Source organism: Camelus ferus, chromosome 34 (genome assembly GCF_009834535.1).
Source record: "Camelus ferus isolate YT-003-E chromosome 34, BCGSAC_Cfer_1.0, whole genome shotgun sequence".
NCBI classification, from domain to species: domain Eukaryota; kingdom Metazoa; phylum Chordata; class Mammalia; order Artiodactyla; family Camelidae; genus Camelus; species Camelus ferus.
Genome location: NC_045729.1, coordinates 5,456,405 through 5,482,210, shown reverse-complemented (window position 1 = coordinate 5,482,210; position 25,806 = coordinate 5,456,405). Strand labels below are relative to the sequence as shown.

At 42.6% G+C, this 25,806-nt stretch overlaps 1 long non-coding RNA gene across 1 annotated transcript; it reads right to left on the bottom strand.

Moving 5' to 3' along the window:
- Window positions 1-262: 262 nt before the first annotated feature.
- Window positions 263-23,051, bottom strand: LOC116661329. The gene is made up of 5 exons (XR_004317207.1): window positions 22,960-23,051; window positions 17,514-17,671; window positions 12,659-12,810; window positions 798-884; window positions 263-306 (listed from the first exon to the last, which is right to left on the bottom strand). It is a non-coding gene; the product is annotated as an uncharacterized LOC116661329 (long non-coding RNA).
- Window positions 23,052-25,806: the final 2,755 nt, after the last annotated feature.

Here is a 25,806-nt window from a genome sequence, read left to right as displayed (position 1 = left end):
CTCTCGATTCTGCTGTTTATGTCTTTCTAAAAGGTCATTTATGCATTATTTTATAATAATTCACCAAAGCATTTGACAAAGACAACAGAGCTAAATTTTATTAGTTTAATTATTTCCTATAGAAGAAACTCATATTTAACTGAATATTTAGAATAAATCTACCTTAAGCCATGCCTTGAAAAAAAAAGGAAAATGGTAAATATGAGAGAATAAACAGCATAATAAATTATAGTGTTTTATTTAAAATATATTCTCTTACCTAAATTATGAAGCCAGTTGGTCTACCCACATCGATAATGAATCAGTCTGCAACACATAAAAATGCTACTTTAGAAGTATTTTATGTCAAAAGGACAAGGAACTTGAACAACTCAGAAACCTATAAGCTGTCCAGAGGACATAGAAACAGAAGTGTTTTCTCCATAGAGTAAATTCATTGGCTATCACTATCTTGCATTAATATTTTTACCTGGATTTAACTTACAAAAATTATAAAATATGTATGTTGCAGAAATTATGTTAGAATGTATTTGACTAAGACTCATGATGTAAAATTTCTCATGAATTAAAAATCTAATTGACTTCCACTGGATCTTCTGGAATTTCTACCAAATTCCAGAGTAAATGAACGTCCACGTTGTTCTTTGAAACCGAAGGAGTCCTTTAGGTGGTTTGAGAGCATCATGACCATGATCCGCTGAGTGGGAAAGCTCAGTGTATCAGACTCAGATGCTCCAGGCAGTCACTGTGTCCCAGGCCATGGTGATAAGCTCCCTGACCCTGGATACCAAACTTACTGAGAAACATGTGGCCACTCTTGATCAAAAAATCCACACTTCATTCATCTTCCCGGTGTTACATGAATAGATGCTGATTGGTGGTTCCTGTTAGAGGGAACACAAAAACATGACTCTGACCTCAGGAAGACAGTGACCCCTGACATACCCACAATCTCAGCTTCATCAATTGTGACCTCTTGGCCAATCTTGCTTTATGGGTACTCCTCCCTCTTCCCATTACCTCCAACCCTCCCACACCCAACTGGATCATTTTAAGGCAAATACTGGACATTTCTGAATGATCCCCTAAGGATTTTTGGTTTCCTGCACATTATTTTCATTTTTTAGAAAAAATAAACCTTTTCTTTTGGGAGCATTTTAGATTCACAGAAAATCTGCAGAGACAGTACAGAGAGTTTCCATATACCCTATGACCAGCTTCCCCCGTTATTCGTGCTTTACATTAATATGGAACATTTGCCACAATTACTGAGCTAACACGGACACACTGTTATCAATGTATCGTATATCATTGTCCATTCCCTTCTTCCTTCCCTGGAGCAACAGCTACATTGAATTTGTTTATGTATTTCCAACCCATATGTTACATATAAATATGTAGTCATATTTTATGTGTTTTAAAAATATGTACATATTCCCCATCTTGCATTTTTCTTCAACATCACCTTTTTTTAATGTGATCCAGGTTAACATACACAGATCTAGTTCAATTGCTTCCACTGCTTCCTGGTGTTTCCTGATTGATCGTTCCATATTGTATGAATATGCTCCCCTATCGATGGGCACTTAGGTTGTTTCCAATTTTTATGCTATCATTATTTTTATGCTATCAGTACTGTAATAAGTTCCTCTTGTTTTGAATGCTTTCTGAGTCTTGAATTTTAGTGAAACTAAGACCACATATATATTTAAAAAGGATCTGTTAGTGTTTTCTTGAAAGACACCTGCTTGACAGTGATGTGGTCCATATACCCCTAATGACAGAAAAGTCTGATTTTAAACAATCAAACAAAAGAGATAGTTTAGATGAGCAGGATTTCCCCAAATTCTTCATCCCCTCTGACTCCGTGAAGTCGTGGAAAGAGAAAAGAATTAACAGTGTTAATAATTACTTGTGAGTCTTTGGCTTTTAAATTGTGCCATTGCAGTACTTGCTTTTTGGTACCTTGTGACCACATAAGAAAGTAACAATATGAAACTCCTTGCCTTATTTGGAGGTTGCACATCTGTACCGTTTGCTTAGGCTCCATGTCAGTTCCTCTCTCCCTAACAAACTCCCTGGCAGTTACAGAAATTAATATCGGAGCACAGAATCTAGTAAGTGTAGCAGTTACGCTTAGTGACAGTCTGGGGTAGTCCTGAACAAGAGTATTTAGTCACTCATTTGAAGGCATGTTTCACGCAGAGAGAGATGCTTTGCAGAGATACAATTCCGAGAGGGTAGAAATGAGTCATGGTAGCTGATTAGTCTATGATGGTGATGAGTCACTGGAACCAAAACATCTTGCAAAGTGCTTGGCAGATGACCAAATGCTCTGGCTTGAACTACTGAGATCTGATATTTTGGAAAACGGAAGAAAATTGTGAGATCTTACTATCTCCCCACAGAACAGCTGTCTAGAGGACTATTTTCACTTTTGCACATACTGGCCCCCGGACATGGAACACCTATTCTAATGCTACTACTCTGACTTGCAGTTTCCTACTGCGTATCTTTCAGGACCCATCTCGGACCTGAAGTATTTCCTGAGACACAATTACGTACTCCCACCACTGAGCCTCACAGCCACTGGTTTCCACTGTTACTGGACCATCTATCATGTGATACTGCGATTTACCTGCCTCTGTATTTATCTTCTTCACCATTCTTCTGGGACAGAGACCTGGTCTTGGTTGCCCTTATGTACTAACATGCCACACAGCAGGGCTCAATTCACTTTTGTTCCTTTGTTAAATGGGTGTGTTTCTCTTTATGTAGACACTGTGAGAAGCTAAAAATTATAACAGTAATAGTTAACATTTACCAAGTGCTTCTTATTCTAGGAGTTTTATGGTTTCATGTCTTAGGTTCAGGTCTTTAATCCATTTTAAGTGAATTTTTGTGTATAGTGTAAGAGAGGGGTCCAGTCTCATTCTACTATTGCATATTTTTACCCAGTTTTCCCAACAGCATTCATTGAAGAGACAGTGCTTTTTCCATTGTATTCTTGGCTCCTTTGCTGTAAATTATACTTGAGCACATATGTATGGGTTTACTCCTGGGCTCTCTATTCTGTCCCATTGAGCTGTGTGTCTATTTTAATATCAATACCATACTGTTTTGATTACTATAGCTTTGCAATATAGTTTGAAATCAAGGCTCATGATGCCTTCAACTTTGTTCTTCCAAGTGCTTCTAATGTGCTAGGCACTGTCTTAAGTGCTTTATTTGTATTAACTCATTTAATTCTCCAATAACTTTCAGGAGGTAAGAACTGTAATCTCTTTTACAGATAAGGATGCTGAAGCACAGAGAAGTTAAGAAACCTGCCCTAAGTCGTACAGCCTCTAAGTGATGCAGTTAGAAATTACACTCAAGCATTCTTACATCAGAAGCTGCATGCTTAGGCACTATGCTGTGTTGCCTCTGTTTTATGTTAGGAAGAGGATCTAAAGATAATTTTAGTGAGACAGAATAAATAATTTTGCATAGGAAAATAAAAGTTGCAGTCACCAAATGAGAATGTTTCAGGACAATTTGAAGACTGTACTTGAATGAGGTAGAGCCATACGTACTTGCCCGGAGGGAAGTCTCTGATGTTCAATTAAGTAAGAAAACCAAATTGTAGAGAAACTATGTGGTACGATTCCTTGTGAATAAGAGGAAAATAACAGAAGGCTCATACAGGCTGGACCTCTTCCTTCCACATCTTTCTCCGTGCTTACAAAACTGGTACACGTGGGCCAGGTTGTAAATATCAATTATGACAGAGAAGGGGACTAAGTAGGAAGGTGAGGTTATTAATTCTCCTTTTTTTGCATTATTTCATGATTTTAGTGGCAACATGTCACTCTTTTAATGTTTGAAGCAAAATTTAGTAAGGAAGCATTATTGAAGATGAATAAAGTAAAACTCTAGTGAGAAATTCCAGAGAAGATGGCTTGCCAGGTCCTACCTACGAGGTGAAGCTGACTTAGTTCAAAGCAGTTTCCATGAGACCCTCATATTAGAAGGGGTAGAAGGGGTAGTTCATTAGAAGGGGTAGTTTCTCAAGGACTGTGGGAAATGAAGACACTGGCCTGAGGCTGGTGGGCCAGGCTTCCTCGGCGGGCACCATACTCATTTATGCATCTTCCCAACTCGCGGTGCCCCACTTGCCCCCCCAGGCCTTGGCAACATGCTCAGGGAGGAGCCCTGGCCACCTGCCCCCACCTGCTATCTCAGCCTGTTCTGGGTGATGACTCCTCGGGCGTTCCTGTTTGACTGAGAATCTCACAAAGGCACTGGCTCCTGCTTCACTCCTGGGTTCAGAGGAAGTACGTGCTATGGGACAGGAGATCTGGCTTCCCCAGCAGCTGCCCCAACAGGCTGGGAGACACACCTGGAGATATGGGGGACGTGCTGCTCCGTGCTACCCAGCCGGACAGGAAACAGAGAAAAGCCAGAGTACAGATCCTCCTCTCATGCTCCCCTTGATCAACTCCTCTGAGGCTCAGTGGTCCCATGTGGCCTTTTCAGAGAAGTCTGTGCAAGCAAAGCAACAGACCAGGTCTTCCTGCAGGGCCAGGGCCAGCTCTGTAACACACTGCCTTGTGTTTGCTTTCTCGCCTTCGCTCTCTCCCTTCCCCCTTTGCCCGCAGACTCTTGCTGTCCTGGGAGCAGGAGTGGAAGCCCATTAACTCTGCACCAGGCACCGTTGCCTAGGGGACCGGAGCCAAGATGTGGTGGGATAGCCTGGTTTAGAAGTGTTGACACCTAATGTTATCATTAGAACTTGGGACTGAAAACTGGCAAGCGCTGTTTGAAATCTGCGTGCTCGGCTTGTGAGCTTTGGAAAGGATTTTTTAAAAAGTCGTTCTTAGTCTGATACAAGGAACAATTATTCAGGAAAAATAACTTTTCTCTAAATTATATAGAAGAGAATTAATTAACTAGGGGTTTTTGTTTGTGGAGCAAATTATGTGAATGACATTTGTTTAAATACCTTGATTATTTTATTTTATTGTCTGTCTTCACCAAGAGGATATGTTTTTTGAATTAACGCCTTGTTATGGCTAAATAAAAAAAAAAAAAAACAGCTTTATCCAACACATGTTGCCATTTTGACCAAGGCTAAATATATAGTTAAAATAAAATAAATTTAAATAAAAGTAATACATGCTTATCTGTAAATCTGATAAATACAGTAATGTATAAAAACTAAGAATGATCGATAATCTTATCATCCAAATATAGCCATGTTAACAGTTTTGTATATGTCTACCCATATGTTTTAAGGATAGGAAATGTATATATTTATATAGTTTTATTTATATATTTTACAGCTGTATACACAATATGGCTCTATATATACCAAGTATGCACATAGAATATTTTTCACATATTAATATTTGTATATATTTTATAAAAACCAACTATACTTTATATATGATTTGGAGTGTTACTGTTTAACTTTATATGGGATATTTCCTACGTTATCAACTATTCTAAAACATGCGTTTTAATGGAGACATTTAGGATTTCATTGTATGAACAGGTCAGAGCTTACATTTAACCAAATACTTCGTTGTTGGACATTTGAAGTGTTTTAGATAAGGGTGCTTGTATAGGTGTCCCCCTTTCTTTACAAAACTGGTACAGAATTTAGAGGGATAGAAAAGGCCTTGAGAGATGGTCTAGCTCACTTCTCCATATGCTATCCTTTAATCATCCCTGTAAGACAGTAAAACTATATAAAGGAATTATTCCATTCTATTTTCTTTTATTCTTCCTCTTGCTCAGGTGCCCCAAACCTTGAGCCCCATTCCCTCTCTGCTTATTGCCAGAACTAATTATCAAAACCTCATTTACCTGGTTTTAATAATAACAACAAAAGGAAAGGCATTTAGTGCCTATCGTGTACCAGGTTCTAGTCTTAAGCATTACATTTATTTTGACTCAGTCAATTCTTGCAAAACCTTCTGAAGTAGATGCCCTTACCACCCCCAAGTTACAGACAAAATGCAGTCACAGAGGGGCTGAGTTAATTATGCAGATACACTTAGAATTAGCAAGTGGTGGAGCTGGCATTTGAGCTCAGGCCAAGTTTTAGAACCTGGACGCTACCCACTACGCGATAGCAGATGAATAAACATGCCAAAGAGTTACACTGAGTTCTAATTTCAATCATTGGACATGGCTGCCTGAAACGATGTGTCGAGAAGGACTCTGAGGCTGTTTCTGGGTTTAGAGGGGAGGAAGGCCATGATCCATGAACAGTGTCTCCCTTCTGTGAAAGGGAAGCATGACTGTGTATTTGCCATCTCTGCCTTGTAGTTATGCTAGAAGTATCTCATTTGAAATGGGCAGAACTCCAGAGGTCAAAAAACTCCTGCAGGTGGAATAGAGTTTACTTACACTGTTGGGTTCATTTTTGCAGGAGGGAGATGAGAGAGCAGAGGATTCCAGGCCTTCGAAATCACACTTCTGGTCCAGCGCCTCCCGACCAACCGTGTGCTTCCTCTGTCAGCCCAGATGACTACGTGTGCCTTCCAAAACCTCTGTTTTTCTATTTGTTAACAAATTAGCCTCTTTCCTTCTGTCTATCCAAGTGAAAACAGAGGGCAATGGAGGGAGCACAAAGGATCTGGAGACAGAGTGTTGGGCTTACATTTCTGGTTCCATCAAATTAACTGTTGTTTTCTTGTGTTGTGTTTACTAAACCTCTTATAGCCTCAATTTTTCTCACCTGTAAAATAATTATTACTTAAATTGTTGTGAAGATTAAATCAGACAATTGTATAGGAGACACCTCATAGGCAGACGATGAATGTTCCCTCTCTCATATTCATCAATATATCCTTCTGTATTCCTTTTTTTAAAAAAATTATCCTGACGGAGGCCATTTACTAAAATATTTGCCAGCTTAAATGCGTGTTGTTGTTGCTTGTTGGTTATGTGGAAATGTTCTTATCAAGTTTCAGTTATGGCCATTTCAGAAATTAACACTCAACATGAAGAACTGCCTAGTCCTTGGTAGCTACACAAAACCGTACCCTGGGTTATCTTAGTGGTTGCTTGTTCAAGGATTGTATTTTAAGAAGTATTACAGAAAGCCTGGCTGCTCTCTCTTATGATGTTAGTGCCACCATTTCCTAAATTGTTCAAGGCAGAAATTTAGGGGTCATCATTTTCATTTGCTTTTGTTTTGGATGACTTCAGTTGCTCACTAATCTTTTTCAGCAGCATTTGATCTGATGTTAAGTTCATCTGTGCAGGAAAGAGCTTCGATTTCTTTTAGAAGGACCTGCTTGGGTGGGTGGGGTGCTGGCCCTTGGCTGCCATCCAGGAACTTGGCTTTGGGACGTTCCCTACATTGATAAGGCTGTTTGCCCACCTGGGACACCAACCCTTCTGTGCCGGCTTGCCTAGATTAATTGTACAGACGGTACATTCGTGGTGAATGCCTGCTTTCCTACTGCAAGTCTGGAATTTTGGTGGTTGTGGCTTGTCACATAGGCAGAGAGTGCCAACGTGACCTGTCCTCAGTGAAAACCCTGGATTCTGAGTCTTAAGCAGGTTTCCCTGGGAAAGAGGCACTGATTCTTGTTCAAGGAGGAGCACGGTCTGTGTGGTCACCCTCCCAACTCTCCCCACTCCAGCCCCCGAGGGAGCACTTTGGGAGCCTGTGGCTCACTGAATCCCTCCAGGCTCCGTCTCATGAGTCTTTTCCCCTCTCCAGGCCCGCTGTGTATTGTCGTGCTGTAATAAACTATAGCTGGGATGATGCTGTCCCTGTGGCAATGAGCCCTGTCAGCCCTTCTAGTGAGTCACCCGACACGTGGGTGGTCCCGGACACCCAAAATGCCATCCATTGTGTTTTCCATGTATTAAAGCTTAAGTCTTTTTCCTATCATCCTTGTCTCCTTTGAAGAAGCTAAATCTTTCCTCTTCTTTCTTGAGCATATGGAATATATTTATTTGAATTGTTTTAATGTCCATGTCTGCTAACACTATCATCTGTGTCATTTCTGGGACTCTTTCCCTTGAATAATATTTTTCCTCTTCATCAGGGGTCACATTTTCCCGCCTTTGGGCATATTTAGTAAGTTCTGATTGGATGCCAGAGAGGGCAAATCTTACCTTGCTGCTCATTGGATATTGAAATACTCCTTTACATATTCTTGAGCTTTTTTCCTGCAGTTAAGTTGCGTGAAGACACTCTGATCCTTCTGAAGCTTGCTTTTGTGCCTCGTCAGGCAGGACCAGAGCAGACTTGGGTTCCCCACCGAGGTGGTTCTCTTCTGCTGTGTTCCCTGTCTGATGCTCTGCGTATTGGGGCTTTTTTCCACTCTGGCTGGTGGGAACGCAAAGTACTCCTAGTCCCGTGTGAGTCCCAGGGATGGTCCTGCTGGTTTCCTGAGGTGGTCCTCTCTTGGCCCTGGTAGTTCCTTCACATGCAAGCACTGATCAGTATAGAGCTTAAGACTCAAGAGGAACCCTCAAGAAAGGTCCAGAAATTTCTGTGCAGCTCTGTCCCTTCCACTCAGCTGGTTCTGTCCTGTCGCTTGTGGCTGCATGGGCTCCCCAGAGTCTCAACTCTGTCTCTTCAGTCTGGGGAGATTTCTGGGTGTAGTTTGGGCTCCTCCTGGTGCTGAGGCCTGGAAACCAGGCCGTGAGCTGGGGCTGTCACAGGCCTCCCTTGGTTGTCTCCTTTCTCTAAGGGGTTACACTGTTGCCCTGGGTCTAAAAACCATTGTCTCATATAGTTTGTTCATCACTGTTCTAGTTTTTAAGGTGGGAGGGTAAATCCAGCCAGTTACTCTGCCATGGTCAGAGGTGGACGTCCAGACTTCCACATTCTTCTTTGAATCGTGAAGCTGAGGGTCTTGATTTCGCATCACTGAGATGCTGCCTGGCACCCAGCAGTTAGTCAAACATAATCTGCTGAACAACGAACTGAATGAATAGCGGGCCTCCCTAACTATACCCTGAACTTAAAGATACAGTATCATTCTTTATTCCCCAGACTAGACACTTAATAATCAAACTCCAAAACACTGTGTTTGGATCTGTGTCTGCCACTGTGACCTTCTCCCTTCGGAGGATAACACGTACTTTGCAGGGCAGGCATGAGAATTAACCAAGAGGTGGTGTGCGGGAAGCACACGGTAAATTCTGAATGAAAGGGGGATGCTTGCTGCTGTTCTTGGGGTGCTTAGTGACCCTACATTGATGTGAGGCTTTGTAATTCAAGTATTTTCCACATATGTGTCTTCTACAATCCTAACAAAACATTTTTCTCCCAAATGATTACCTAGGTTTAACAGAAAGCAAACATAAGTCCCAAGAATCTTACAAAAGAAGAAGCAAGTAAAACAAGCATTTGGAGACTCGAGAGCAGAGCTCTGTTTCATGGAGGCTTTTGAACATCACACTCTATTTCTGGCTTTGAAGAACACCTGGGCTTGCCTGATAGACTTTGTCTCTCAAGGTTTTAACCCGCGCTTCACCTGGCGGTGTATGCTGAAAGCTGTTTTTCACAGACTCCCTTTTGGACTCCCCTTCTGTGAGGTAAGGCCTAAAATTAATATTATGTGCTACCTTGACAGCTGATAAATGTGGGAGGGTCTTGAGTGGCCTAACTCTGCTCTCACGGATAAGGCCACCTGGCCACACAACCCTTCTTCTCAAGGGGACCAGGCACAGTTTCTGCTGATCTTTGAGGGATGGGTTTTAATTTCCTGCCAGCCCATGGGGGTATTCAAACAACCCAGTCGCATCCTCCTGTGGGAACCAGGGGGCACCTCGCTCTCCTGATGCTACACAGCCTGCCTCCTGCTGCCCCTGTTCATTCACTTTGCCCCCGAATGCAACCTCCGTGTGGCCCTGTGTGGGTGCTGCGTCCTCTTGCCCTGAGCTGAGTGTAAGTGACCAGAAAGCTACTGTTGGTCCCATCTGTCCAGGGCTGGGTGTTGTGGGTTCGGCCACCCTCAGAACCTTAGGACAGGAACCTCTCCCCTGACAGTGGGTGAGGGGGTGACTAGAACACCCGCCACGCCACCACTCACACTGCCTCTCCTCACCTTTCAGTGCTGGTGGGGGAACGTGGATCCAGTGCGCCCAGACTCACTCCCCTGAGCAAAGAGATGAGGTTAAAGGGTCTGACAGGGGAGGAAAGGGCAGGGAGAAAGAAGGCACTCAAAGTGTGCTCGATAATCCTTTGAAAACTCTGGGAGTTTAAAGACACCGGTTCCCAGAAGAGGTGGCGAGGGGGACGAGGGAGCTAGCCCCGGCTCCTGCTGCTCTGGCTCTGGGCGCTGGCCTCCCACCTGCTGGGAGAGGCCAACACGGGGCGTGGCAGGACAGGGTGTTCTTCCTCACTCTTCCTTTCATCCTCACCCGGGATGTGAAGGAGGCTTCTAATCTGATTACACATCCAAGGTAGGCTGTGAGAGGTTGTCTATATTAAGAAGAGGCAGGTTTGCCTGTCTAATAATCTCTTTGGTCAAGAATTCCATTGGCAGGTTGGAAGCCGATTACATTCCAATATGGAACCAGGAGCAGTGGTTGAGTTGGCTCTGGAGAAGTGGTGGGTAGGGAGGACGGAGCCAGAGCCTCCGAGTGGGAAAAGGGAGAGAAAAGGAAGAAATACCAGTAAAGTGTCTGTTCTGCTGAAACCAAAATCTTTCAGGATATAAAATATTATTTCCACCAAACTTTTAAATAACAAGAATGTGATTAAATGAAAAAAGATCATATGATGTGACTCTGAATATAGTTCATTCTCCCTGAAAATTCCTAGGGTTAGACTTATCAAACTGAGTAAGTTGGGGATCCAAAAGTTAATTTTGAGTTAAAAGGAGAGTTTGATGAATCTGGACATTTTTCATAGGTGGGTGATTTAAAAATCTTTCTGCTAGCTGGTGGCTAGTGTGGTTGTTTTAGTTGGTAAAGATCTCTTTCCACACTGACTGAGTCAGAATAGTCTCTCCTAAGAGAGTCAAAGAATCCTACCAATCCTCATCAGACAGTCTGGGAACAACACAAATAAACACACCAGCCTCTACTCTAAGCACTTGCTTATGTGCTTGATCTCCTTTAATCCTTCACATAGCCCTACAAGGGAGGTGCTATTACTGGCTGTGTGACTTCTGGCAAGTTACCTAACCTCTCTGAATCCCATCTATAAAGTGGGTGGAGTCACAGTACCTCTTTCATAGAGTTTTTGTGAAAATTAAGTGATATAATCAATGCCAAACACTGAGCCCAATTCCTAGGCTATATTAACTGTGAGGAGACGCAGAATAGGCCACCCCAAAATACGCCTCACTGGTGTAAGGATTATTTTGAGAAACTGCAGACATAGGAGAAACTCTGAAAACAGAGTAGAAGGGAAATTTCCATCAGAAAGGGGGCCTGTACCGGGAAGAGCTACTACCAGAGAGAATTTTTTCCCCCAGAGCAGAGCAGGGCAACCTTTGCTCACCAAACATTTGCTCTTCTTCTCTTTAGAGTCCCAGGGCCCTATCCCTTTCCTAGCTCAGGATGGTATAGAAACCTCAATTTGTGGCCACTTTTTATGTCTCATATCTTTGTGGGGCTCCTGTACATATGTACTTAAAATTTTTTTTTCTGTTAATCTGTCTTTTACCGGAGGGAGGGGAGGTCTCAACCAAAGAACATAGGAGGGTAGAGGCCAAATTATTCTTCCTCCCCTCTAACTGCTAAAAGTATTGGCTGTTAGAAGCAATGCTATTTTTATTCCTGACTGTCCAAGGGAAGTGTTTACAGACTATGGATGCTAAGCATATTTGAAATTTTCAAAGCACTCAGAACATTAAACGTTCCAATTCTGGGCCATCCTTTGAATGCGAGCTCTGATTAGTGCAGGAGGCAGGTGTGCGACAGCTAGAGGGTCTCTCAGACCACCGTGTGTGTTTGCATCCTCCAGCCCATGGCGCACAGTAGGCAGTGTGGTGCATGGAACAGCACAGTGGTGAGACATGGACCGTGGAGCCAGAGTGTCTGTGTTAGAACCCCAGTCCTGGCACTCAGTAGCTGTGCAACCTTGGGTATTTAGTTAACCTCCCTGCACCTCAGTTTGCCATCTGTAAAATGGGAACAGTAGCACTGGCCTCAAAGGGCTGTCATGAGGAGACGTCGCAGGTGACTCGTGCCGGGCATGGAGTGAGCCCGAGTGAATGGAGCTTTGATACCAGGGTGAACAGCATTTGAGTAGAGGACAGCTTGGAGTAGATCCCAATACAAAATGCTAATAAGGTGTTAACCAGTTCTCACCCCTGTCGTGTGGAGAAATCTCTGAAAAGAACGATTTGGGGGTGCTTAAACAGCCAACATGTACTGGGTATTATTTGCAAGACACTGTGCGAAGCACTTTACCTCTTTTAATTTATTTAACCTCTAATAATGTCATAAAATAGGAACTGTCATTCTTCCCATTTTACAGATGAGAAAACAAAGGCACAGAGAAGTAAAACACCCATTGCTCTGAGCAGTAGGCACGACTTCAGTTGGAAGGGCCGTATGGATGTGGTTTGGGATGGAGAGCTCACTCAGCCACCGCATTCACACACTGTAGGCTGGGCAGTGGGTCGGGAGGCAGCAGCCTGGCCTGGGCGGGGAGGGAGGCACCCTTAACTTTTACAAATTCACTCACTTGTTCGCAGACCAGGGAAGGCGGGTGGTGGCCGAGAGAACATGCAGACCATGTTCCTTACTGTTCATCCAGACGCCGACTGCCACAGGAGGCTACCTCACTCGCTGCTGAGCCGATTAGCAGAGGAGATGGGTACCTGGCCTTCCTGTGACCTGGGAAAAGCAAAAGAGAGGGGGATGGAGCTGGCTTCGTGGGGAGACCTGCCTCTCAGTGCAACACTGAGGGAAGGTGGAGAGGCTCCCAGCCATCCTACCACCTGTCTGAAAACCCACTTCCAGAATTCCCTGCTTACAAAGGGTAGTACCCAGGGAACATGTTAATTGTCTTCAGGTCACACTCATCAGTGCATCCCTTGGAGTCCCTGCTTTATGTGTATTTGTCAAAAAGATTGAATTCAACGTCCTCCAGCTGAGAGCAAAAAAGGGAAAAAGAATAGGACTCTAAGTGGTGTGTGGCGGGGGTAGAAGAAGGAACGGGGGTGGGAGGGGAGGCTCTGAGGGGCAACGTGCTTGGGGACCAGGGACACTTCTGCCTGCTTCCAATTTCTATTAAGCTGGGCTGAAATTTGATTCAGGAAGACCTCACGGGGTTCTCTGGCATGGACGCTGTGTCATGCTGACCCCTGGGAGAGAGCAGACCGGAGTGTTGTCTCTTTCATCTTTAAGAACACTTTACCATCTATTCAGCAGCTGCCTTACTGCAGTTTAAGTTCCCATCAGTCAAGCAGACATTAAGTGGCTTCTTATATAAATACTTACAGGGTTCTGACTTTGCAAGGGTCTCTGAAAAGCATTCTATTTCTTATAAGTTCTTTGAAGTTTCCTTGTGGCTCGAGCAAGCATGTACAGATATAACCAGAGATGGAAGTTGTCTCTGTGCAAATGAACTCCACAACTATAAAGTTATACAAAAGACAATCTGCTCAAAATTCCAAAAAATTGGAGCAGCCTTCGAAGGTCACCTCCAGAACTTCCATTAACAATCTTTGTCCAGAATATCTCCATATCTTTATCTTTGCCTCTACTGATCTACCAATCTATCTATGGCTACAACAATGTTTTGAGATATTAACTAATTTTTATTGTAAGTTTTATTGAAGTATAATACACAGGCAGAAAAATGCACAAATCTTAAGTGTATTTATTCACAAGTTGATGTGTTTTTATCAGCTGAACACACCTGGGTGCCTAACACACAGCTGAAGAAATAGATGTTTCCAGAACTGAGGTTCATTCCCTCTGTATTTACCTGTACCTTGAGGTCTTTTCTCTACCTCAAGTAGTGAGAGTTTTCCAACTTAATGCCTTGGGAAAAAGAGGTCTTAGCGGATCACAAAGAAAAAGGACTTGACTTTTTGACAGATCCAAGACGATGACGGGAGATTTGGAAGAACATGAATCAATTTGAGTTGATTTTTCTAACCCCAAGCTGGGGTAAAGGATCCTTGGATGGGGAAGAAGAGAGAAGAAAGTCAGCAAATTGAGCCAAGATTCTGGTGGGTCTCCTAGAAGGGACCCTGGTCCCATCCTAAGTTCAGAAACTGAGAGAAACTGTGGGCAGGAACTTGGATCCACATGCAAAGGTTTCCAAATCTAAGAGCATCCTGCTTCCAACACAGTGAAGGCCTGAGCGCTCGTTCAACTCAAGTAAAGCCCCCACGTTCCATGTCTCAGTCCTAACGTGTACACCTCGGACATGGAGGTGATTCTGATGCTGATCAACCTTGGTCCCCACTTCCAAAAACAGATGTGTAAGTTTTTGTCCAAACCACGACCATGGTTCCCAAACTTGTCTGGGCATCAGAATTACCTTGGGACCTTGTTAAATATGCAGGTTCCCAGCACCCACTCCTGAATTTAATCAGGCCTGGTGATCTGGACGTTGACCAACTCTCCCAGGGGTTACTGTGCAATCAGCCCGGCATCCATTTGAAGATTAGATCTGAGAAGTGCTCTTCCAGTGGCCTGTGAACAGGACCACTTCATGAGGACAAAGATTCGGTGCAGGGGTGTCCACGAGCCCACTGAGAAGCTATTGTTGGCAAGGGAGCAGTTCAAGTGGTGAGGCTCCTTTTCTGCCCTTCATTCAAGCAGACCAGCCCCTTCTACTGAAATGGACTTGCAGTGATGATTCCAAGGTCAAGACATGCTTGCAAACCACTCTGTATTCTACAGTATCAACCATCATCAACCACATCTTTTGCTCTGTCATTTATTTCAGTAGCAGAGGAACTTATGTGAGGATAAGAGTACCTCTGGGAAGAGCTTTGCAGGCCAAGGTCCTTGTCTCATTACCTGAAGATGGGACAGTGTAGCTGTGACACTGTCGTTCTGTGCTTTCGGGCACCATGACAGTGTCTGCAGGCCTCCTGAGACTCCCAGGAGATGCTGCCATGGATTAATTTATGTCCTTCTGACTGGAGAGTCCTCTCAGCCTGGCTTAGAGGCATTCAGGGCTCTGTTCTCAATTATTAAAAGCATAGCAAGAGTGCAGAGAACATTTACAATTGTAATAATAATAAAAAAGAACTTGAAAAGCCAAGGCTATAACAGACCAATTAGTTTGTTAACCCCTCTAGATGAGCTAATTTAAAGGGAGTGCTCGAAGTGCAACGAGCCACTAGGATAACGTATGCGCCAGCGATCAGTCACATCTAGAACGTGTCCTGCCAAAGCCGGCACCTGCCACCACCAGGCACCGGGGGGGTCTGTCTGTTTCGGGCTGCCGCTGAGTGGGGTGAAAGTACAGTTGAAATACCCTGTCTGCCAACAGGAGCAAATGGAAAAAGAAGAAACAGGATGGAGAGAAGCCTAGAATTTCATTGCCCCCCAAATCATCATTCAAATGTGATACTGGAGAAGTCAGAGAAGATACAAAAGGAACTCATAGGGACCAAGTATTTTCTGTTCAAAAATGGGACTCTCCAGGAAAAACAAAGGGTAGAGAAGGGGTGGTCACTGTGTCTCTCAAAATGCTGGTGTTGGCTGCAGGTTAAGATGAGGAACGTTCTAACTTCTCAGCTGGATTTGGGAAGCAAGGATGGGAAAATCAAGTCAGGGGCTGTTTGTTTATTTCAATTTACTTTGATCAAAGTAAACTTCTTATTGAAGTTTATCTCACATACATGAAAGTCCAAAACCACAAAATTCTAGTTAGGTAAATTTTTACAAAGTGAACTTATCACTTGCATGAAGTGAGTGCAGGACGAGGAAATAGAACATTAACGGTTTCCTGGAAGCCCCATCCTGCTTGCTCCTAATCATGGGTGCCCATGAAGGAAACCACTGTCCTAACTACTAACACAGGGGTTCATTTTGCCTGCTTCTGAACTTACATGAATGGACTCACACAGTCTGGACTCTTCTGTATCTGGCTTCTTTTGCGCTGCACCGTGTTTGTGAGGTCATCTGCGTCTGTGTGTGTAGCTGCTCATTTTTATTTCTACATAGTGTTTTATCCTATGGATGTACCACAGATTCTCTGTTCTATTGTCAGGCTGTTTAGGTTACTTTCAATTCTTTGCTGTTACAAACAGTGCTGCTATGGACTTGCTTGTGTGTTTGAGAATAATCTTTATCTTTTATAAATTACTACAAAAAGAATTCAACTATTCTTATTTTAGAAGAGACTGAATGTATGGCAAAATATTTTCTTGGAACTAAAAGATACACCTTAGCCCTACCATTTTCCTTTTATATAACAATAAAATATTAGCACACACATTATCAACGGTCTTCATCGCAGTCTTCTTTTTTTACTTTTTGACTAGTGGGAAAAAACTGCAAACACATGATTAGTGGATCAAGAAAGTATTACATACCAAGAAAATTACATTATGGGTGGGGCTCCTTTGGTTGAGAAGAGAAATCTATAATGTAGTTTTCTGTATTTCATTATAGTCCATACACTGAGTGACCTTTCCATGATAGGAATTCCTTAAACCAATTCATGGTATCTTATAACCCTTCACTAAAGGTTCATTCAGAACTGTCATTTCCCCGTGAATGTGTGCTGATTTGAGTGCCGTCATGGTGAGGGCATGTGGTTAGGGGCTACCTCGCTGCTGTTCTCTGCGTGTTCCATAACGTCTGTGTGGTCTCTACGTGGCTGTCAGGATCAAGTTCAGCTCCACATTACAAAACAACAACGTGAAACAAGACAAAATAACTATGCGTTAAACTCGATATGGTTTCTTTCTCTCTAAGCAGTCTGGGGTTGTAAGGTGATACCTTTTAAGATAGCATCAGTGATCCAAGCGTTTGTTTTCCTTATCTGTCATCCTAAGCCCATGTCGTCTGTTCTTACGCTCACCCCACGGTTCAGCACTGTTGCTCGTGACCCAGCAGACAGCAGGTCAATGTTACAGGCAGGAGACAAGAAGGAGAAAGGTGGGGGAAGGGGAGGAGGGGAGAGGGGAGGGAGAGGGAGGGGAAGAAAGGCATGTCCTCTATCTAGAAATATTCCTGAAAGTCCCAGGCCCTTCCATTTACACGTCACTGGTCCGAATGTCATTGGAAATATGGCCCTTGAGCCGGTCCTATTGCCACCTCATATAAATGGGGGGCTTTGTTAAGGAAGAGGAGAAAAAAGGACGTTGGGTAGAGGTGGGCATTTAAAGCGTTTGTGACACCTTTCAAGACCTTAGGCCAATGCTGGTTTGCTCAGAGGTGGTGCAGCAGTGTGACAGATGGCAGGGAAGGGACACAGGACCCTGAAGATAGAAGTACCCCCGAGAAACGTCCCTCAGACGTGCCCGCTCGGCATAAAGAACCCCGGATTACCCTCAGGACCACTCAGTGAGGAGCATGTCTCTGCAAAATATAAAAGCTAAAGAAAGGAAAGATGAGTCCTTTACCTTTATCAAGCGCGCGAAGAGACAGTGTGTTTTGTTTGTTGGCTGGTTTTATTTTCGCCAGTGAGGCAGAGAAAGGAATATGGCAGGACCTCCTCCTGTGATCTTCATCCATGAAGGAAAAAGAAAGTCCAGCGAAGTTCTTCTAAATGTGGTCCCGCCTGAAAGCAAGAGGATGAACTGACTACATTTAGGTGGATTTTTAAAACTAATCATAGAAAATAAATTAAAGTTTAAATGGCTCCTGTTGGATTTACTTCATATTTACCAAATGATTATTCTTTAATGATTAGCAGCACAGAGTGTTTTTCACAGTTTTAAAGCTTAATGACATTTTCAGAACATTCAAATTTTTTTTGGAACACAGTCTTCACTGCTTCTGAGTCTTCTTTGCAAAGTGACTTGGATTCTGTACCAGCCATTCTTTGAATCATGTGTTTGGTGTGTTTGTAACAAGAATAACAACAACAATAATAAATGATGATAAAACCGTGTTCATATTACCATTTAAATAAAATGGGCATGCGGGCTAAGAAGAATCTCGAAAATCAGGAAGGCGTGTGACTCCGCCCGCTGTGCGGCTGGGCAGGCGCCCCGCCGTGGAATCAAAGCCTCCACTGTATGAATAGTTAATGAAACGCGGCTCAGGTATGAGGAAGGGTATTTACTTCGCTGTAAAATGGCTCAACAAGGGCACGTGCTCGTCTTCCGTGAGGCTTGTGCCCAAAATAACTTGACTAGAAAGAGAAATCCAAGGCAGACAGCAATTGTATTCATTTAACAACACTGTCAGCTTGTGTTTTGTGTTTTTCTCAGGAGTTTGGAAGGCAAGAGTGGCAGAACTCCCCCGTTTCAAGTATCTCCCACGTACCAACTTTTTGGATCCTTCTTACATATAAAAATGTGATGTTTCTACCTTCTCGTGGTGTAGCAGGGAGGTTGCTGGAATAGGCCTTGTGGACCTGAGTTTGCTTTGCTAGTAACTGGTCTGGGGGGCTGGGAGTGGTGGTGGGGTGGCGATGGGGGCTGGGAGTGGTGGTGGGGTGGCGATGGGGGCTGGGAGTGGATCCGATTAGCAATGATTATACAAAAAGGAAGAGCGACCTCTTCCTGAGCTCCCTGTGTCAGACTGCACTGAATTCCTCACATTCCTGCTCAAGGAACTTAATCCCTAGCTCGGTGAGGTAGCTGTATTTCCTCTACTTTACAGGTAAGGGGACCAAGGAATAAAGAGGCTAAAAGCCGGCCCCAGGTCCCAGGAAGGCTGTGGTTGAACTGAGAGATCTAGATTAGGTATTTCCAGGGTTCCTCCTTGTCCTGACCTTCTTGGATTCTAATGCTTTATTTACATGGATGTTAACACCACGCTGGAAAGTCACCTGTGAGCATGGCGGGCCGTGTTCCTCACTGAAAGCAGGAAGCACACCCTGGATGGCTTGAGGAATGGAATATGGCCCTCAGGGTCATTTACTGGACTGATTCACAGAAGTGATGTTCTGGGATTCTCCCTGGATTCCCAGGGCTAATCTAACCAGTAACTGAGGTGCAGCTACGGTCAGTGGCCAGACTCACCCAGTGCCATCGCCACCTACCAAGGTCGGTTCCCTGATCAGTGTAACTTATATGTCCTCTGTCCCCAGCCCCAGACCCCAGAGGGCCCATGGATGGGCTTCAGGGGATTTATAAACCTCCTGAGATCGGGTGAAGATTTTGAGATTTTTTCTGAGGGGAAATCCACAGCTTTCCTGTAGAGAAACACTACCTTAATTTTTTTCTGAGAAGTTTGGCATCGAAGAGAAAGTTAGACAGCAAAAGTACCTTGATGAGAAAGTGGAAACAAACGGTTTATTTTAATACATGAAGGCACCTGGCGCATCTTTGACCTCAGAGGAAGGAGGCAACAGAGAGGGAAAGACTGAAGATGCCGAGGGGAATAACCATTGAGGCTTGTTCTAATGGGGATGGGCGGAGATAAAATCAAGATCACAGGTTGTGGAAGAATATGTTGCAGGGTCGGCTTTTTCTCCAGAGAGGAGAGGGGCGGATGGAGAAGACAGAAAATAATGAGCTGGAAGGAAGAAGAACTGAGAGATATGTTACTGGTTAAAAGTCGGAGGTCAGGGATAAGATTAGGGATGGGAGAAAAGAAGGTGAGGTTTGGAAAAGCTGTCTTGAGGGATGCAACTAGCACGAAGGCGCAGCCAGGATGGAAAAACATGGATCTGTTTTGGAACCAGGGAACATGGCCATGAGATTTCCCTTGGTCATTTTGGGCAGCCCCAGGTTAGAGAGAAGAGTTCTGGCCTAGCCTTATTCCCAGCTCCTCCCACACACACACACACACACACACAGCGGCCACACGTGGCTGTGCATCGCGGGCAGTGTGCAACCTGGGAGGACGCGCCCCTATAGTAGACGCCGTGTGTGTGTTTTATCTCGACGTTCTGGCAGATGGCAGTAAAGCGTAAAGCATCTTGTTCTCACAACATCCGTGCGCTATAACTTTCTAACAGATGGAAGCAACGTGTCTGGAAGAGGGGGAGCCTTTCTCAAATTGGCAGAGAGGTGCTGTGTGGTCTAGCAGCGGCTCTGGTGCAGAGGGGTAGCAGAAAGCATGCGGTGGGTGGTTAAGATGCAAGTCAAAAAAAAAAAAAAAATCAGGCCTCAGATGGCAGAACAGCCCTGTGCCTTTCTGCCTTTGCTGATGCAGCCTCGTCCTGCTTTATGCTGCTCTTTTCCAGATACTTCGGGTTGCTGAAAACCTAGCCCCATTCTCCCTTCCTCCTCAGGCCCTTTCCTGAGTTCAGTGCCTGATTTTATCTCTCTCTTGAGGTCTATTTACCAGCACCTCATCTGCAACTCACAAGGCACTCTATTTTTTTGTATACTATATTTTTTATAATTTTTGTATACTATATTTTCAGATGGATATGTCTTTCTTGTCCCTAAATGACTCGAAATCCACAAGTCACAGCAGAGCTATATATAGTGGAGCCACTAAGGCTCTACGGGCCACGGGTCAGTCATGGGCCTGAGAGCCCCTGCCTCACCACCTGTCTCCCTAAGCTGTCTGAAGATGTGAGGCTTGTTACATTCCTTAACATCAAGAAGCCTTGGGGAGGGTACAGCTCAGTGGCAGAGCACATGCTTAGCATGGACTAAGTCCTGGGTTCAATCCCCGGTATTGCCACTTTAAATGAATGAATGAATAAATAAATCTAATTACCTCCTCTCTACAAAATAAAAAAAATTTAAAAAAAATTTTTAATAAGAATTCCTAGGCATCACGTCACCTTACTCCATAAGGCTCTACAAACCCCGCTGCATCCTTTGCCTCTCTGATCTGACCTTCTTCTGAGCTCTTCCACTCTCCCCAGCTCCAGTCATGCCTCCCCCAGTTCCTTACACACGCCAGGTGCACGCCCACCCCAGAGTCTCTGTGCTTGCCCTTCCTTCCACTGAAACCCTTTCCCCGGTGTCTCCACATGGCTGGTTCCCTCATCTTCTTCAGTATCAGCCGACATGTCACCTTCTTAGGGACACCTTCCCTGTCCAACCTGTTTAGCATCGCCGTGAACCCGCTCTAGCCTTCCATTATCACTCCCCCCCTGTTTTGTTTTCCAGTATAACGCCACCTTCTAACATGCTGTGTTAATGCACTTACTTACTTTGTTCATTGTTAATCTCTCACCACTAAAACATAAGCTCCATGAAGGCAGAGACTTGTCGGCTTCCTGCCCCTGCCCCGGTCCAGGACACAGCCCATGGCGAACAGCCCCTGAGACAGAGCAGGTGCCCGGTCATTCTTTGTTGAATACCTTGCTTGCAAATAGTCCCACATATTACTTTTCTAGATCATATAAACAATGACCAAAGTATTTTCTAAATCAAAAATTGGTCTGACATTTGCAAATCATTTCCAGACTTTTGTGCAAGCTGAGATGTTGAGTCTGGGCATTCTAATGCTGCATTTGTTTATTTTTTTTGGAGAAATGTTGACGATGCAAAGACAATAGAAGAGTAATTTGAAATCAGGATGGCCCTGTAAAGTCTAGAACTTATCATGGCTAAACTGTGCCTGGATAGACAACAGCTAAGTCCCAATTGAAATCCTTTAAACCCTGAAAGGGTGTCTGGTGTAACTGTTTTGACAGTAGAGAGGTTCTTCAGTACTTACATTTCCCAAGACTTTTTTCAGTTCAAATCTTTTTTTTTTATTTTTTAGTTTAAAATTTTAAATTGATGTATAGTTGATTTACAATGTTGCATTAATTTCTGGTGTACAGCATAGTGATTCAGTTATACATGTATAGATTCTTTTTCATTATAGGTTATTGTAAGATATTGACTATAGTTCCCTGTGTTATACACTAGGACCTTGTTGTTTATCTATTTTATACATAGTAGTTTGTATCAATTCAAATTTTAAGTAGTTTACTTAATGTTAGGTCAGTAAATACATAGTTACTTAAGTCACCAACATATATTAATGTATTGTCTCTTCTGATGTATGTGTATATATAATGTTGTATATATATATTATGTTGTGTGTATATATCTATATATATAAGATTGAAAATAAATTCCCCTGGGTTTCCATTTAAAGGCCTTAAACTCAAGCAACATTTTATTTTTTAAAACTCAGATCTCTTCAACAGTATCTTTTTCCTTCGTAGTAATGGAAAATAGCTGATTATAGATGATTAGACAGAAGTGAAGTAATTTGGAAAATAGTTCAGAACAGGTATGAGAGTAAAATGGAGGCAAAAACAACAAGAAGAAATCCACATTTTCCAAGCGTCAGGCTGTGAAACGGCCGTTGTTAGCAGTATAGACAGTCACGAGGTAAAGTGATTAACTGGCTGAGCCTGATCAGAAGCCACAGGAGGTCACATGCTGAGACCTAATGACCCTGCACACTGAGCCCAGGACCATGTCAGCCTCGACAGTCTCCATCCTCTTTAATTGTTTCCAGTAATTATATTTTTAACAGTTGTCAGAGATCATTACTCTTGAAGTTCTGAGGCAATCCACTTTCACGAGAAAGAAAATTAAAGCCCAGGACGCAACTGCCACCATAAGGAATTACTAATACTTAACCGGGGAGGCGGGTGGTGATGGTACAGCTCAGTGTTAGAGTGCATACTTAGCACACACAAGGTCCTGGGTTCAATCTCCAGTGCCTCCATTAGAAAAAAATTCATAAATAAATCTAATTACCCCCCCCAAAATTAAAAAAAAAATACTTAACTACTGACTTATGATTTGGGGGTGTCTATGTTCCTTATGAACAAAATCTGTTACATTTTGGATGGGTCCTTTGCTAGTGCTCCCAAGTGAGAATCGGTCATGAGATTCAAGAGGTAGAAACAAGTGGCTCCTCCTAAAATAAAGAAACAGGAAGTAAAGAGGAAGCTCTCCCATTTTCCATTTCGCTCAGAAAACATACCTTGCCCATCTCGTGTTCTCCCAACTCCCGTCCTCCCAGTGCCTGGCTGGTGACTGTGTTTATGTTCAGCCTCCTCACTTAAAAAGGCACAGGCTGAGGAAACAGCTGTTCACAATTAAATTCATTATCATTTGTCAACAGCGTTCTGGGCTCCGAAGTTCTGTGCTCACGGAAGGGAATGCTGCCAGGCCACCGCGCTCTTTTGAACGCACGTGCACTTACATTACCCGTCCAGTTTGGGAACGCAGCTTTAAGGTTTTCAAAGTAGTGACAACGTCTTTGCAAAACTATTGTCACACAACCCACTGATCTTTTCCTCTTAGCTGTAGAGCATTTGCTCTTTGTTTGTCCGAGAATATTTTTTCTCTTTGGACTTTGACGCACCATTTTAGAATGAAAGATAAACAGGAGAGAATAAATTGGGTATAAGAAGCATCTGTGTGCATAACTGAATCACTATGCTGCACACCAGAAATTAACACAACATTGTCAACTGACTATACGTCAATAAAAAAATTAATAAAATTAATAAAAACATTTTTCTTCTCCCTAATTCAACAGTATATTCAGATCACTTATATGTGTAAGGACATTATCCCACTGAAATTTAAAAAAAAGAAAAGAAATATCAGTGTGGTCCTCTAAGAATGAGTTGGATAAGAATGGATGAAGATGAAGTTCTTTGGAAGAAACCCCGCAGAATTTATGAATTAGAATTCTAACCATCTAACCCCTTGGTGAAAACATTTCTTTGCTGACATAAATAATCGGAAGCACTGAATAAGACTTGGAGGACCAGGGGCTTTAACTGTACTGACCAACCTAAAGACTGTTCACACAAAGTGAAGTTGAGCCAGGAAGGCAATTAACCTTGAACGTGCCAGGTAATTATTGAGAAAAAAAAAAAGCAAGTGTGATTGTTACCTCTGTAGTTACTTTTGAATTTTCTTCTGGAATTTTTTTTTTTTTTTAGATTTTTGAAGTTGGGTGTCGAGGAGTCAGATTTAGAAAATATTCATATTTTATTCAATTAGAGTTTTCAATTAAATTCTTTCTAAGTTATTTTTTAGAAATAAATGTGGTCATTAGTATTTTTGGACACTTAAACAAAATCCAACATGTAGAAAAGCAATATGCATGAATATGTTTCTGAAGCATTGCTTATAATAGGAATCATTGGGGAAATGATTTAAATATCCCATAGGTGAATAGATAAGAAGTTACGAGATTTGACCCAATGGCCATTTTAAACAGTTTATGAAGACTATGAAGCCACATGTACTACACTTACGATAAAATTACATAAAATCCAATGATATTATTGAAAACTAAAAGAAGAAAAAAAACAGGTTATAAAGATTGAGGTACTCCTTTCAAGTGTACCATTTCTAGAACTTTCAAAATCTTTATATGGCTCTAACTGTATCCTTTTATTCAAAGTAATATATTAGGTTTATTTTTATACCAAAGAGACATTGTGAAAATCTTGCTGATAAAATCTAAAGGAAACCAGAAAGTTTAGGTTTTTTTAAAAAAACTATTTGAGTTTAAGTAAAAACTGGATCAGCAAAGCTGCTTTTGAGTTTCCTGCTCCACCCCCCATTTATTCAACATTTAAAGGTTTTAAATCTGCCTATAATGTGTGATTTATTTTTTGTAACACTATCCTGTATTTTTTCTAATCTGTCCTTAAACAGGCAGTAAAAAAAAAAAAGCAAATAACCCACAGCTAGCAAAGAAACACTGGATAATGACCGACATTCACAGTGTTGTTTTTTGTTTTTTGTTTTTTGTTTTTTGTTTTAGCTGCAAAAGAACTAGCAAAAACTCCATTTGGCAATTTCAAAGAGGATTTACCTATATTCATAAAATGTTCCTAACATAAGTCAAGTGTAAACTGTAATACTTCCCTCAAGGACTTCATTTCTGAAACTCGTGGCAATTACAAATTTTGAAGAGGTGTATATTCTTTAGTTGCCAGTGAACAAAAGTATTACATCTAAGATGGAGTGGATAAATTCATAAAATTAAAAAATGAAGCATTTGTAAAGATGTGGAAAAATGAAAACCTTGTTCTATGGGGCTATGGAAGGGAACTAGAAATATGAAAATCACTTAAGTTTTTGTGAATAGCTTAAATTCAGAACTAAAGCCTTTCCTATGTCTTTACTTTTGCACCATTAAACTATTCTGCTTTTTCTTTGGGGGATACAGGGCCATCGACATCCTCTCACCCTGAGCCGCAGTCCTAGTTGAATATGGAACTTAATGAACGAGTGTTTGTGAAGTTTCTGTGGTCCTAGTAGCATACTGTATTTTAATTCATGCTTCTCTGACTTCAATGTGCACACTGACCACCGAGGAATAGAATTAAAATGTGGATTCTAATTCAGTCGGCCTAGGGTGGATTATAAAATGATGGATTTCTAATTAGCTCCCGGGTGATTCAGTGCAACTGCTCTAGAGACTAAGCTTTGACCAGGACTACTCCAGAGCACCAAAAGGCGAAGTCGCATGGCTTTGTGACAGTGAAATAGAACAGATAATTGACAGCAGTGAACCCTCGGGCACCTACCAGATGTAAATAAAGCAGCTGCAGCTGAGTTCTAGCCAACTCCTAGTGCTGGGGGCCAATGTTACCTGAGGATAAAAGGAAAGCTTCAGGTGTCTAGTTCAGTGGCTGGTAAGTGCTTAGCAACTTTCCCCTCTTCTTTCTATAAAAGTTGTTACCAAATGAAGCTGTTAGGGAACATGACCAAAAACATTTCAGCATCTTACAGCCATAAAAATCGAACAAGGAGTACAGAACGGGCCAATGGTTATAATGTAGCGTGCAGAAGACATTAC